This window comes from Narcine bancroftii, chromosome 2 (genome assembly GCF_036971445.1).
Source record: "Narcine bancroftii isolate sNarBan1 chromosome 2, sNarBan1.hap1, whole genome shotgun sequence".
NCBI lineage: Eukaryota > Metazoa > Chordata > Chondrichthyes > Torpediniformes > Narcinidae > Narcine > Narcine bancroftii.
The window spans coordinates 65852080-65864488 of NC_091470.1; the positions used below are offsets into that span (position 1 = coordinate 65852080).

Below are 12409 nucleotides of genomic sequence, written 5' to 3' on the forward strand. Positions count from 1 at the left end.
TGTTCTTGATCTTGGTCATTTATAACCTATGCAGACTCCTCTTTCATTAAAAATTTTCATGCGCTAATGAAACAGAATGATCTTTTTATTACCCTGATTGAAAACTAATTATCAGTAAAATCTTCCCTCATTCCCATCAAATCAATGTTTTTCCATCAGTCTTGTTGAGATAAATGTAATGTAGCATCCCAAGACAAAATAGTGCTTAATCCTTTGATCCAGTTTATTGACATATAAAATTATGACAGAGCTGATGATGCACAAGTCTGATATTCTGAAGAGGAAGCCTTATTACTCTCAGCACCATCTTATAAATTGGCAAACAAATCTTGAATACTCCCTCTTAACTTGATGGACTATTAGATATGTGTACAGAATCTAAATTTTACCCTTTAAAAAAGGAACTAAATTATCTTGGAAACTTTTTTTATACTCCTAAATGTTGTTGATCAAAGTACATGTGAAGATGAATGTAGTTTGTCAAATTCCAATGGCAAAAATAAAGTCCAAACTAAATGTACGATAAATGTCTTACTTGCTGCAGTTCTCAAGCTATGAAAAACACAACATGAGAGAAAAAACAATGAAGAGGATAAAATAATATTCGCAACCAGTAATAGTACAAACCTATGCTGAGTCAGTGGTTCCAGCATTGTTTAGTGGTCTTAAAATAGTGTTATAAGAGTAAAGAAAATTTGAGAGATGGATGAATGTTGGGGGGGGGATTGTAGTTGATTAAAGTAAAACATTCTGCTCACTTTATGCCTTTAAATTCTGTTAGCTTTAAAATAGTAACCAGAAAAAAATACTGATTCACGCAAAGCTATTCACGCACCAGCGATCTGGGTTCAAATCTGGTGCTGTCAGTGAGGAGTTTGTATCTTCTCCCTGTGTCTACACGGTTTTCCTCAGTGCTCCGGTTTGCTCCGACCATTCAAACCATATAGGGGTTGGAGGTTAATTTGGGTATTTGGATGGCATGGACTCGAGGGCCAGAAGAGCCTGTTGCCTAAATTGAAATTAAAAATTAAATTGAAATAAGACCAATTTCAACAGGGTTAGGCAGGAGTCAGCAAAAGTTGGACATAGCGCTCGACTGCCAAATTGGATGTATGTGATAAGTCTAGGTTGAGCTTGATCCAGTAGGGTAAATGGCAAGGAAACAAGTGATTTGAGGCACAAATCAGATTTTAAAAAAAGTGACCTGATCAGATTCAGGCAGACAGTTTCAAAGCAGTCCCTTGAGTATAAAGGATGTAGGAGCCACAATGAAGAGGGAAATAAGGAGTGCTAGACCAATGTGTCCTTCATCCAACATCACTAAAACAGAGCAGCTGGTCATCATCCACTCCAAATTGATCAACAAGACTTGGGCCTTAATACCCCACTGTGTGATTAGATCCTGAATTTACTCACGTCCAGGCTATAATTAGCGAGGACCGTTAAGAACATCTCCTTAATCTCAGTCAGTACCAGAATGCTACAGGGCTGTGTTCTTAGCCCCCTGTTCTACTCACTTTACAATTATGTGTGGCTCAACACAACAATGACACTATCTCCAAATTTGTTGTTGATACCACCAAAACCAAGGAGTTCATGTGGCCTTCGGAGGGGAAAACCAGAGTGTATAATCCAGTGACCATTGGAGGTTCAGAAGTGGAGAGGGTGAGCACATTTAAATTCCTGGGAGACACTATTATCGCAGGACCTTTCCTGGACCCATCAAGTGAATGTAATTGTGAAGAAAGTAAGTCAGCCCCTCTACTTTCTCAGGAGTTTGCAATGGTTATGACATTGAAAACCTTGACAAACATCTACAGATGTGTCGTGGAAAGTGTGTTTCCTAGCTGCATCACTGCCTGCTAGTGGATTTAGCCCAATACATCACAAGCAAAACTCTCCTTGCCATTGAAAAGATCTACATGGAATGATGCTGTCCGAGGGCAGCAGCAATCATCAAGGATCCACACCACCCTGGCCATGTTCGGTTATTTCAGCCATCAGGAAAGAGGTTTGTGTTATAAGACTCACACCATCATCAGACTCCTCAACAACAAGCTCAATCAGAGACTTGGTTAAGGACTAACTTTGCACATTATTTATTATTTAATATTTATTTTTTTTATTGCACAGTCTGGGTTGTAGGTGATGTCATGTTTATACTCTGACAATAAATCTGAAATTTGAAATCTTATTTCTGTTTATAGAGTCTTGGTATACACAAACTACCATATTTGATGGCATATAAGACCCCACTTCAGCTGGGAATATTAAGATTTTTAGTGTATTTATGGTTAAGCATTTAATGTTTTTGAAATATGTAGCTACAGTATAGCAGAAAAAGGACAAAACATGCAACTATGACAACAGGAAATATTGTTTTAATAATAATAGTGCTGTAATTTACAGGAGAAAACAAAAGCATCTTAGCTATAGAGAAAACTTTATAAAAACAAACTACTTTGTCGATTTCCACTGCCCTCCTCTATCTAGGGGCAAAGCTCAGGGCAGTGGTGATAAGTTGTCGGAAGGCAATGGGGCAATGGGATTAGTGTGGGGACCAACAGCAGACCACTGGGAAAGTCTCCTGACAGAGCCCTTATTTGCAAAGGTTGGAATAAATGTTTTTTTTTAAAAAGTACTTCTGGCCTCCTAAGTCTTGTGCTAACCTTCATCCCTAAAAACCGCATGCATATAAAGACTGAGATTCCAGCTTGTGAGCTAATAACCTCTGTGCAATCCTGAACAATACTTGATCTTTCTATTTTGGTTTTCCTTTTATATTTTTTCAGTTAATTATGTATTTACCATACTATATATTCTATATAGTGGGGGGGGGGGGGTAGTAGAGAGGACGGTTTAAATATCCCAACAGCCCACCACCAGCTCCCACACTAATCCCACTGCCCCGCTCCCCCGACAGCCCGCCACCAGCGGTGAGGCTAGGTGAGCCAAGCAGCGACGATGATCATTGTCACCATTATCACCCTAATTTCAACTTCACATACAAGACCTGGGGGATATTTTTGAGCCTTTTTTTTAATTTTTGGAGGAGGGTAGGTTTTGTATACCATCAAATACAGCATTTCCTCCATTACAAATATGGATTTACTTCAGAAGTGTAAACTGCTTGAAAAGTCCTAAAATGTGCCATGTAAATGAATCCTTGGTCAAATTGCTTGATCAAGTTAGAGAGGCACTTGAGGAAGCTTGAGTGAGTATCCTTGATGTGCTAATAGAGAGGAGAGTGTTTCTTAAACCAGTTGATGAATTGATAACTGAATAATTACTTGGCCCTAATAACATTGTGGGGTTGTTATTGGCACTGCACATATGGCAGGTGAAAATATTTCAAAGCACTCTTCAAGATTCCAGATTCCTATATTGTCATGTAATATTATACGAAATTGCCTTTTGCCAGCTGCAAGGCATACTTTAGCCCCTTTCACACTTGGAAGTGATCCCAGGAATTAACGGCCAATCGGCCTTTAAAGTGTCTAGTATGAAACCAAAATCAGCTCAACACTGGCATCAGATGACATCACAACCCGAGGATTAATGGCTTTGGCCCCTAGTACAATCAATAGTATCTGCAGACACCAGAGTTGCAATCAGGCAAGTGTGAAATGGGCAATTGCATTTTGGGATTGAAATTACTCAAGTTTTCGTGTGAGTGCAGGAATGTGAAAGAAGAAAAGGTTAAATTGAAGGTATAAACTTTGTCGTGGGAAAGTCACAGCAGGAGAGAGGAAATAAATAGCAAGAGTGGGCAATTTTTAAACATGGTGAAAAAGTTGCTAGTGCTATAGCGCACAATTTATAAAGACCATGGGAAAAAGCTACTGACTTTCCAATGCTCTTTTTTTTAAATTGTCCGCTATTTGCTATTTATACTCTGTACTGTACATAAAGCTTAATTATGTTATAAGTAGGTGTGATTAATTTTGTTCAAATATAAGATCATAATACATTGATCTGGATTTAGGGCAGGTCCACCATCGCTCGATGTGTCATGATGTCACCTGTAGAGGGTAGAACAGTCCTAACCCCGGGGATGCTCCTTGCAAGTGTGAAAGCATTCAGTATCCCAGTTAGGAGTGGTCCAGTGTAAAAAACTAAACCCCCATTCCTATCCCAGGACGTTGAACAGCCAATTTAATACTATGCGTGTAAAAAAGGGCTTTAGATCCGCCATTAGTGTTGTCCAGCATGGTGAAAGTCAGCCCATGCTGTAATAAAACGCACAGCCGAACCAATTGAGCATATGCAACAGTTTCTTTATTCAACCTTGATAACACTAGTGGGAGTGAGGGGTACAAAGAAAGAGTTCAGTAACTTATTCCTCTTCACTGAGCCCCACTCAAAGCATACAGAATGTTCACCTCACTTTTATGTACCTTTGGGTCTGCGTGAGACCCTACAAATTTCATAAGAGTTTCACACATCTTGTGAAACTTGTTTTTACACAGCATGTTCCCTTGAAGTATCTGCAGATGGCTAGGAAATGTCAGTGTGTCTTGACTCTTGGAGTATTTACATTACTATGTTATTATCTCACTATAGCACAGGGAAGGTCATGTTAGAAGGCAATTATATTACCACCATGTTACAAGACTACTGTATTTTCTCATCAAATTCATTAATCCTTTCTTAAGCATATTCATTAAACATATTCTTTCACAGCGCCTCTTGCAGTAGGAAAGAAAGAAGCAAAAAGAGAGTCCCTTCAGAGTCACTGAGTATCCGTGGATTCACCTCCAGAGCTTCTGCAGCCACACAGACTAATCCAGCAGAAACCAGAGTTACAGATCGAAACTTCTAAAGCAATCAGGAACCCTTCTGCCCTCCGCACCCTCTCAAATTCCCATTCCAATATCTCGTTCCCATGACCCACTCTTCTGCAGCCCACATATTGTGTGGGTCCCTTCGCCATAAACCCCTCACTGCTTGGGTCATCTCTGCTTCATTCAAGGTCAAATGCAATGCCATGGTTCTAGTTTCATGATGTATCACTTGAAGGAGAAGAGTTGGGTTCAGTGCTAAGTAGTGAGGAAAATCAATAACTACATTCTCTCAAAGAATGATGAATGAATGGTATATAGTGCAGGACTAATAACCCATCTCAGTTATCCCACTTTCCAAGCTACCATCATGTTGGAGACTACCCTTGATTTAATCCTGTGGTTTGAGTGTGTTCGGCATGGTTCTAGGTGTTGTGAAGAACACATTCTAACATCAGTTGCACCTCTAGTCAAATTGTTCCAATGCAGAAATCAAAAAAATGAAAAGTTGTTTACATATGCTTTACCCATAGGACTAATCACATTTGGATACTACAACTTTATTAGCCATCACAATGGAGTGCTGAAAGGTGTCACGGACAGCCCCATCAAACAGAATTTACTTCTCTGGTCACCAGTGCTCCTATTTGGGGTGCACCAATACTACTTGACTTCAGACTTCACAACTCTTGTCTCATGTGATGCTAATATCATAACACCTGTTGACTGCTAACAGTATAGAAGAATAGAAAGCACAGGAGCAGACGTGGCCAAGGGCCTGTTCCTGTGTGATAATGTTCTATTAATGGTATCAAGGATATAACAGTATCCCAGTAAAATTTCAAGTTTTTTTTTTAAATAGAATAAGCTCCCTTTGGCTGGAATTCTATCCAGCAAAAAGAAGGGTGGCTATAGTTTAGGACCAATCATTTTAACCACAGTGTTTGTTGCGAAGACTTTTGGGGGAATGCCTGGGCCCAAGTGCCTTGGGTTCATTAATGAATTGCTTCCATTGAATTCAGAAATGGGTATATTTCCTGTTGGTTTCATGCATTTGCAACATCCATATATTAAGTGGTCCATTCTCTCATAGTGAAAGAGCATTAGGCTGAATATTTTGCCTTTGTATTACACAATTGTCATCTCTATATAACTTCCCTTGATGCCTAATGGTCAAATTGCATCCTGGGCTCACCTGTGAATTAAGCCCAATCAAACCCAGATATGGATCCTTCAGGAACAAATAAGGATAATATTCTGTCCTCGGGTGAGAGATTCTTTTTATTAACTTTTTAATCTTTTCACAATCTTCAAGACACAAATCAGGAGTGTGATAGAACATTCTCTACTTGCTTGGATGAGTACTGATTTTTGCAATGCCCAAGCTGTTCAATGTGATAGAGAAACTGTCTCTGCAGTAAGTATAATCTGCAAGATGCACTTTTACAATTTATAAGATGACAACAAAGATGAAGAAAAATAGATCCACTGCAATCTCTTGAGTGAGAAATTTCCCACCATTTTTCTTTGTTCGCTGAGTTAAATTCCTAAATTTTCTAACAGGACTGTGGGAGTGCATTAATCACTAGTCTACTACAATGGTTTGAAAAGGTTACTCACCATTACATTGTTAGGAATTACAGATGGAAAATTATGGTTTCATAAATTTGCCTCCATTTTGAATGATGCATTGATATGTTACCATTTACGATTTAATTAAAAATAGTTGCAGTACAAGCCCAACACAATTTAAGAATTGGGGTGCATAAATCATATGAAAGGAAATAAAAATTGGTCAATACAAAATTGCTTTGACAGCTTCTGCACTTTATTTATCCTTGAAGTCGCCATCCTTTGTCCCATCCCCAAATGAACATGCTGTCAACCTTGAACTTTAAAAATTATGTTCCTGATTTGCATTTACACAGTAGTACTTTCCTAATAACATGAAACAATCTCCCTCACAGTAATCTCTAGATTGATTCAATTATAGGAATTTTTGATGTGTGATACTATGTCAGCCTATAATAAAAGCAAATGATGATGTTCTCACCAAATCAAACAACATCTGTGGAGAGAGAAATAGTTGATGTCTTGAGTCAGTATTCCTTCATCTGAGGAAAGCATTTTATGTTTTTACTTTAGATTACTGAATCCATTGTTTTCCTGCTTTTAAATTTCTAATATCAGTTTTCATTATTGAGGAAATGGTTCAGGCCTAACATGTTAAATTAAAGGCAGGAATAGGGTTATATGTATGTATGTACTCTGATGCTGTCGGTTAAACATTGAATTTCATGACTTGTTCATGACAATAATTTCCAATTCTGAGTGAGAGAGTGCAAGTCAGTGCTTGTGGAGACTTTCCTCACAGTCATCATTCCTGTCCAATGAGTCAGATCACCCATGAGCTTCATAGTCAATGGAGCACATGGACTACTCCTGCTTTTATTTCTGCTGTCACTTGTCCAATTATTCTTGTCCTTGTTGGCTCTTGCTGTAAACCTATTCCTCTCTAATAATTTAGCATGTATTTCACTACCAACAATGCGACCAGATGAAGTATTTTTGGAATGATTTGCAAGCAGATTGATCTACCATTTTGCATATCCTAGATTATTAAATATAAGGAACTACATTATTAAAAGGTTAGGGAGCCTCATGCTTTCACGAGTTGTCAATTCTGTTCCATAAAGCATTGTAATGGATCCGATTTTAAAAATGCGCAATTTCATTCTTGGTCATCTAAAATCAATAATCCTAATTTTTGTTTGTAAATATCATGGGAGCTTTAAGAGCATAAGTGGGAACACTTGTGTTGTGGATATAGTATCTGCATCCAGTGCTTCAAGGCAGCAGGTTCCTGACCCTTATTAGTTTTTAATATGGATTTTTAAAGTTTTCACTTTTGCCTCTGATTGTTAAAACTGTATCTAAGATGATCCTGACAAACCTGCTAAAGCTGTTCATCTTTCCTGATTCAAAGAGGGGGAAAAATGCATCCCAGTTTGTTTCTCCACATAATTCTCATTTTCTAGTTCCACAAAAAATAATAAATCACTTATGCACCCTCTCTGATGCTTGGTTTCTTTTTGTACTGTGGTGATGGTGTTGTAATTCTCATAGACATAGTATGATACAGTCCTAGTGTGACCTTTATTGTCCATGGAAATCATTCTTCTTTGGCTTGGCTTCGCGGACGAAGATTTATGGAGGGGGTAAAAAGTCCACGTCAGCTACAGGCTCGTTTGTGGCTGACAAGTCCGATGCGGGACAGGCAGACACGGTTGCAGCGGTTGCAGGGGAAAATTGGTTGGTTGGGGTTGGGTGTTGGGTTTTTCCTCCTTTGCCTTTTGTCAGTGAGGTGGGCTCTGCGGTCTTCTTCAAAGGAGGTTGCTGCCTGCCAAACTGTGAGGCGCCAAGATGCACGGTTTGAGGCGATATGCACGGTTTGAGGCGATATCAGCCCACTGGCGGTGGTCAATGTGGCAGGCACCAAGAGATTTCTTTAGGCAGTCCTTGTACCTTTTCTTTGGTGCACCTCTGTCACGGTGGCCAGTGGAGAGCTCGCCATATAACAGGATCTTGGGAAGGCGATGGTCCTCCATTCTGGGGACGTGACCCACCCAGCGCAGCTGGATCTTCAGCAGCGTGGACTCGATGCTGTCGACCTCTGCCATCTCGAGTACTTCGACGTTAGGGATGAAAGCGCTCCAATGGATGTTGAGGATGGAGCGGAGACAACGCTGGTGGAAGCGTTCTAGGAGCCGTAGGTGATGCCGGTAGAGGACCCATGATTCGGAGCTGAAATCATTAGATATATTTTAACCACCTAGTCTCTATCTACCTTTAGGGATATGTGCATTTCCACTTTGAGATCAGATTTTTCTTCTGTGCTGTATTCTTATGTTTATCGTGTACTCTCTTAGCTTGTTTTTCTTATCTAATTATGTTACCTCCCACTTCCTCCTAGATTGAATTTTATTTGTCATTTTTGTGCCCGCCTAACCAGTACTTTGACATCATTCAGCAGTCTGGAATTTTCTTTGGAAAACCTTTGTAATCATGTCCTTTATAATTGAATTAAGGTAATTTAATGTTTATTGTGGGGGTTGCGGGGGAGAGGAAAGACCTATTTTGGAACCAGGTTGCATGCAGCCCAAGGAGCCACATTTTTTAATGATGTTCAGCATTTTGGAAATAAAAAAGAAATAAATATAAAGTTAATTAGAGGATTTGATGTGAAATATTAGCTTGTTAATTCGACCACAGATGATACATGATCTGCTGAGTGTTTCCAGCACTTCAAGTTGTTTTGAGTTGCATTTGCTGGAGTAAAATAAATAGGCTTTCAAGCCTATTCTGGCTATCCCCCAGATGGTGATTCCTTGGTCCACAAATCTATCTTGGCTTTGTATATATTCAAAGATTCCTGAGGTGGAGAATTCCATAGATGCATGATCCTGAGAATGAAGAAGTCTTATACCTTGTGCTCATGCAATTCCTTATTTTGAGAGTATGCCTTTTTTCACTTAGTTTCCACCTATAAGGAGAAAGATCCATCAGTTTTTATTATATCACGCCTTGTTAATTAAATTGTTTAGTGCCACATGTACTGAGATACAGTGGGGAAAAAAAATTGGTTTTGCATGCTACCAGGCAAGTCAACTTGTATACCAAATAATGCAAGAATGAAAATAAAAATTCATGTATTAAAGAAAAAAAAATTACTAATGGGAGGTCTGCTTAAGAGTCCGATTGTAGCAGATTGTAGCTACCCTTGAATATTGAAGTGTGTCTCTTCAAACGTGGTAGAATGGAAAAGAGGGTTTGTCTTTGTGGGATGTGTCCTTTAACATGTTGGCTGCTTGTGTGAGGCAGCAGAAGGTGAAGATGGAGGGAAGGCTAATTTGTATGATGGCTTAACCTGGATCTGAAACTCAAATTTTTTGCAGTCTTTGGAAGAACAGTTCCTATTCAAAGCGGTGATGCATCTGGACATGCTTTCTATGGTGCATTTTGTAAAATTTGGAAAGGGGGACATACTGAATTTCTTTGGACTGCTGAGGTATAGAAGCATTGGTTTGCTTTCTTGGCCGTAGTGTTAATGCGGTTGCACCAGGATAGACAAGTGATATTTACTCATTTAAATACTTTTGCAGTATGCTGCCCTGCTTCCTTAAATTGATGACTAGTTCCTTTTTCTCTCATTCTTAAACACCTAGACCAGGGGTGTCAAACTCAAATTCACGGAGGGCCAAAATTAAAAACTTGGTCTAAGTCGAGGGCCGAACTAAATATTTATTGAAAATTTTCAACAACATCTGCATGTTTTCTCTTCTTTCAACATATGTAATGTTAAACTTTAGGATATAACTTTAGGAGGATAATGTTACAGGTCAGGAGTAGGTAGCTCAAGTTCACCCTTTGTTTGACCTGAGGGAAACATATTTGGTCCCTGTGGAGATGTAGTCAGCATCAGGACTGCATCAGGACTCAGCATTTCCTGCTCACTCCTCAGGCTCTAGGCCTCTATTCACCCTCGACCCACCATCCCTCTACCTGACCAGTCCTTTACCCAACCTCTACTCACCCCTCACTCCACTCGCTCTGCCTCTACCCACCCCATCCTATACACGCCCCTCTACTGCCTCTCCCCTCAACCTGTTCCTCCCTCTACCCGTCTCTCACCCTCTAATCACCCCTCCCCTACTCGCCCTGCCCCTTCCCTTTTACCTCTTCCTTATCCACCCCTCCTTCTACTCATCCCTCCCTCTAACTGCCCCTCGCACCACCATAACTGCCCATTACTCCTCACCTACACCCTCTGCCCACGCCTGCTCAGGCCCAGTGCGCTGCCGATCAGCCTTTGCGGACAGCCACCATCTTTCTCTTCACGTGCAGGGGCGAACCAGCCGTCCCTGGGGTCCGCGCAGGTGCAAGCGCTGAAGGCCGTGGCGACCGGGAGAAGTGCGCTCGCGCTGTGGAAGGGCTGTCCGGTGCCAGTCGCGCGGGGCTCGCGCTGCCCGGGGGCCATGCGCAGCCTGCCATGCCCGTCGCGCCGACAGGAAATCACAGGCGCTCGCCCATCCGCCGCACCGCTCGACAGGTGGGAGAAGTGACTGGTTGTGCGGGGAGCCTTCCAACTGGCTTGCCAGCTGATGACATCGACAGACTTCTCGTGTTACAATGGGGAAGGATGTGCAATGAAGGGGGAGGATGGTGGGGGTGACATTACCAAAAAACAGCATCGGCTCTCGCTGCAGGGCGGGCCACCTCTAATACATTTTTGAAATGATCTTGCGGGCCAAATATAATTATATCGCGGGCCAAATTTGGCCCGCGGGCCAGAGTTTGACATGTGTGACCTAGACCATTCCTGATAAGATGGTACCATTATCCCAAAAAAACAGATTCTTTTCTGAACTTCCTCCAGTGGAAGTATCCATTGGAAATACAATATCCACATTGTGCAGCAATGTTTTATGTGGCAGTTTATCAAATTGCATTTGTGAATCTGTGTATTTCATAATTGGTTCCCCTTATTGCAACTAAATCATTAATGCACAAAGAATTTATTTGTTGAATATGATTTCCAACAAAAAAAATTAATGTTTTAGCCTACTTTGAGATTCTATATGTCTTGCTACTAAACAAAGTAGAATTTCCAGTAACAGATACAAGGTTAACTAGATTATAGTTTTCTGCATCTCTTTTCCAGAATGAAGATGTTACATTTGCAGTTTTCTAATCCACCAGGAGCTTTTCAGAACTAGGCGATTTTCCTTGGATCCCTTGACTTTTACTTTCTTGATCAATATGCCATTGAAATGTTGTCAAATGCAACACTGAAATCTATGAGAATGGTATTACCCTCTGTAAACGATCTTGTTGCCTCTTGCTTCCCTTAACAAATCAATGCTGACTGTTTTAATAACTACTGGACCTCCAAATGGATTTCTACTTCCCTCAGAATTTTATCCATTATAAGGCTAACCAGCCTATAATTACTCAGACTGGTTATTTTTTAACATCAGTATTCTAGTGATGATCTTGTAATCAGCAATGGCATTTGTAGGCTAGGGATTAGCAAATGAATGGTTTGTAATTTATTGCTTTGTTTCTTTTAAGGATCTTGAATGCATTTTATCATAGTCCAGCAATTTATCTAGTTTAAATAAGTTAGATCCCTTTACATGCCTTTCTCTTTATAATTTCTGGCACTTCACATTATTCTTCTTCTTCTACATCTCTCTTCTGTGAAAATAACTTATTCAATGATAATTGAACACCTGCACTTGTAGGACATTGCTTTGATCTGTAATCGGGCCTTCTTTACATCATTCCCATTTTTTTAATTGTTAATTGGCTTTCCTTAAATTTTGCCTGCAATCTTTTATTTCATGCACTTTCTTTGCCTCAATTACACTTATTTCATTTCAACACTGCATTTACTGTACTTTCTACAGTTTTGTGCTTCTAATTTTCATCTGCATTTCTTCTGTGCCGTACTCTAGGCAGTATGCTTTAAAATATGCATAAACTAGAACTTCCTTATAGGAACATGCTTAATTCTCACTCTTTGAATGTAACTGAGTGCTCGAACATGTATTTATGGTAAAGTAACT

At 40.1% G+C, this 12409-nt stretch overlaps 1 protein-coding gene across 9 annotated transcripts in view; it reads left to right on the forward strand.

The window, feature by feature from the left end:
* LOC138753654 (uncharacterized) overlaps positions 1-12409 on the forward strand; it is a 62120-nt gene that overhangs the window by 1092 nt on the left and 48619 nt on the right. The gene's annotated exons all lie outside the window — the stretch shown is intronic.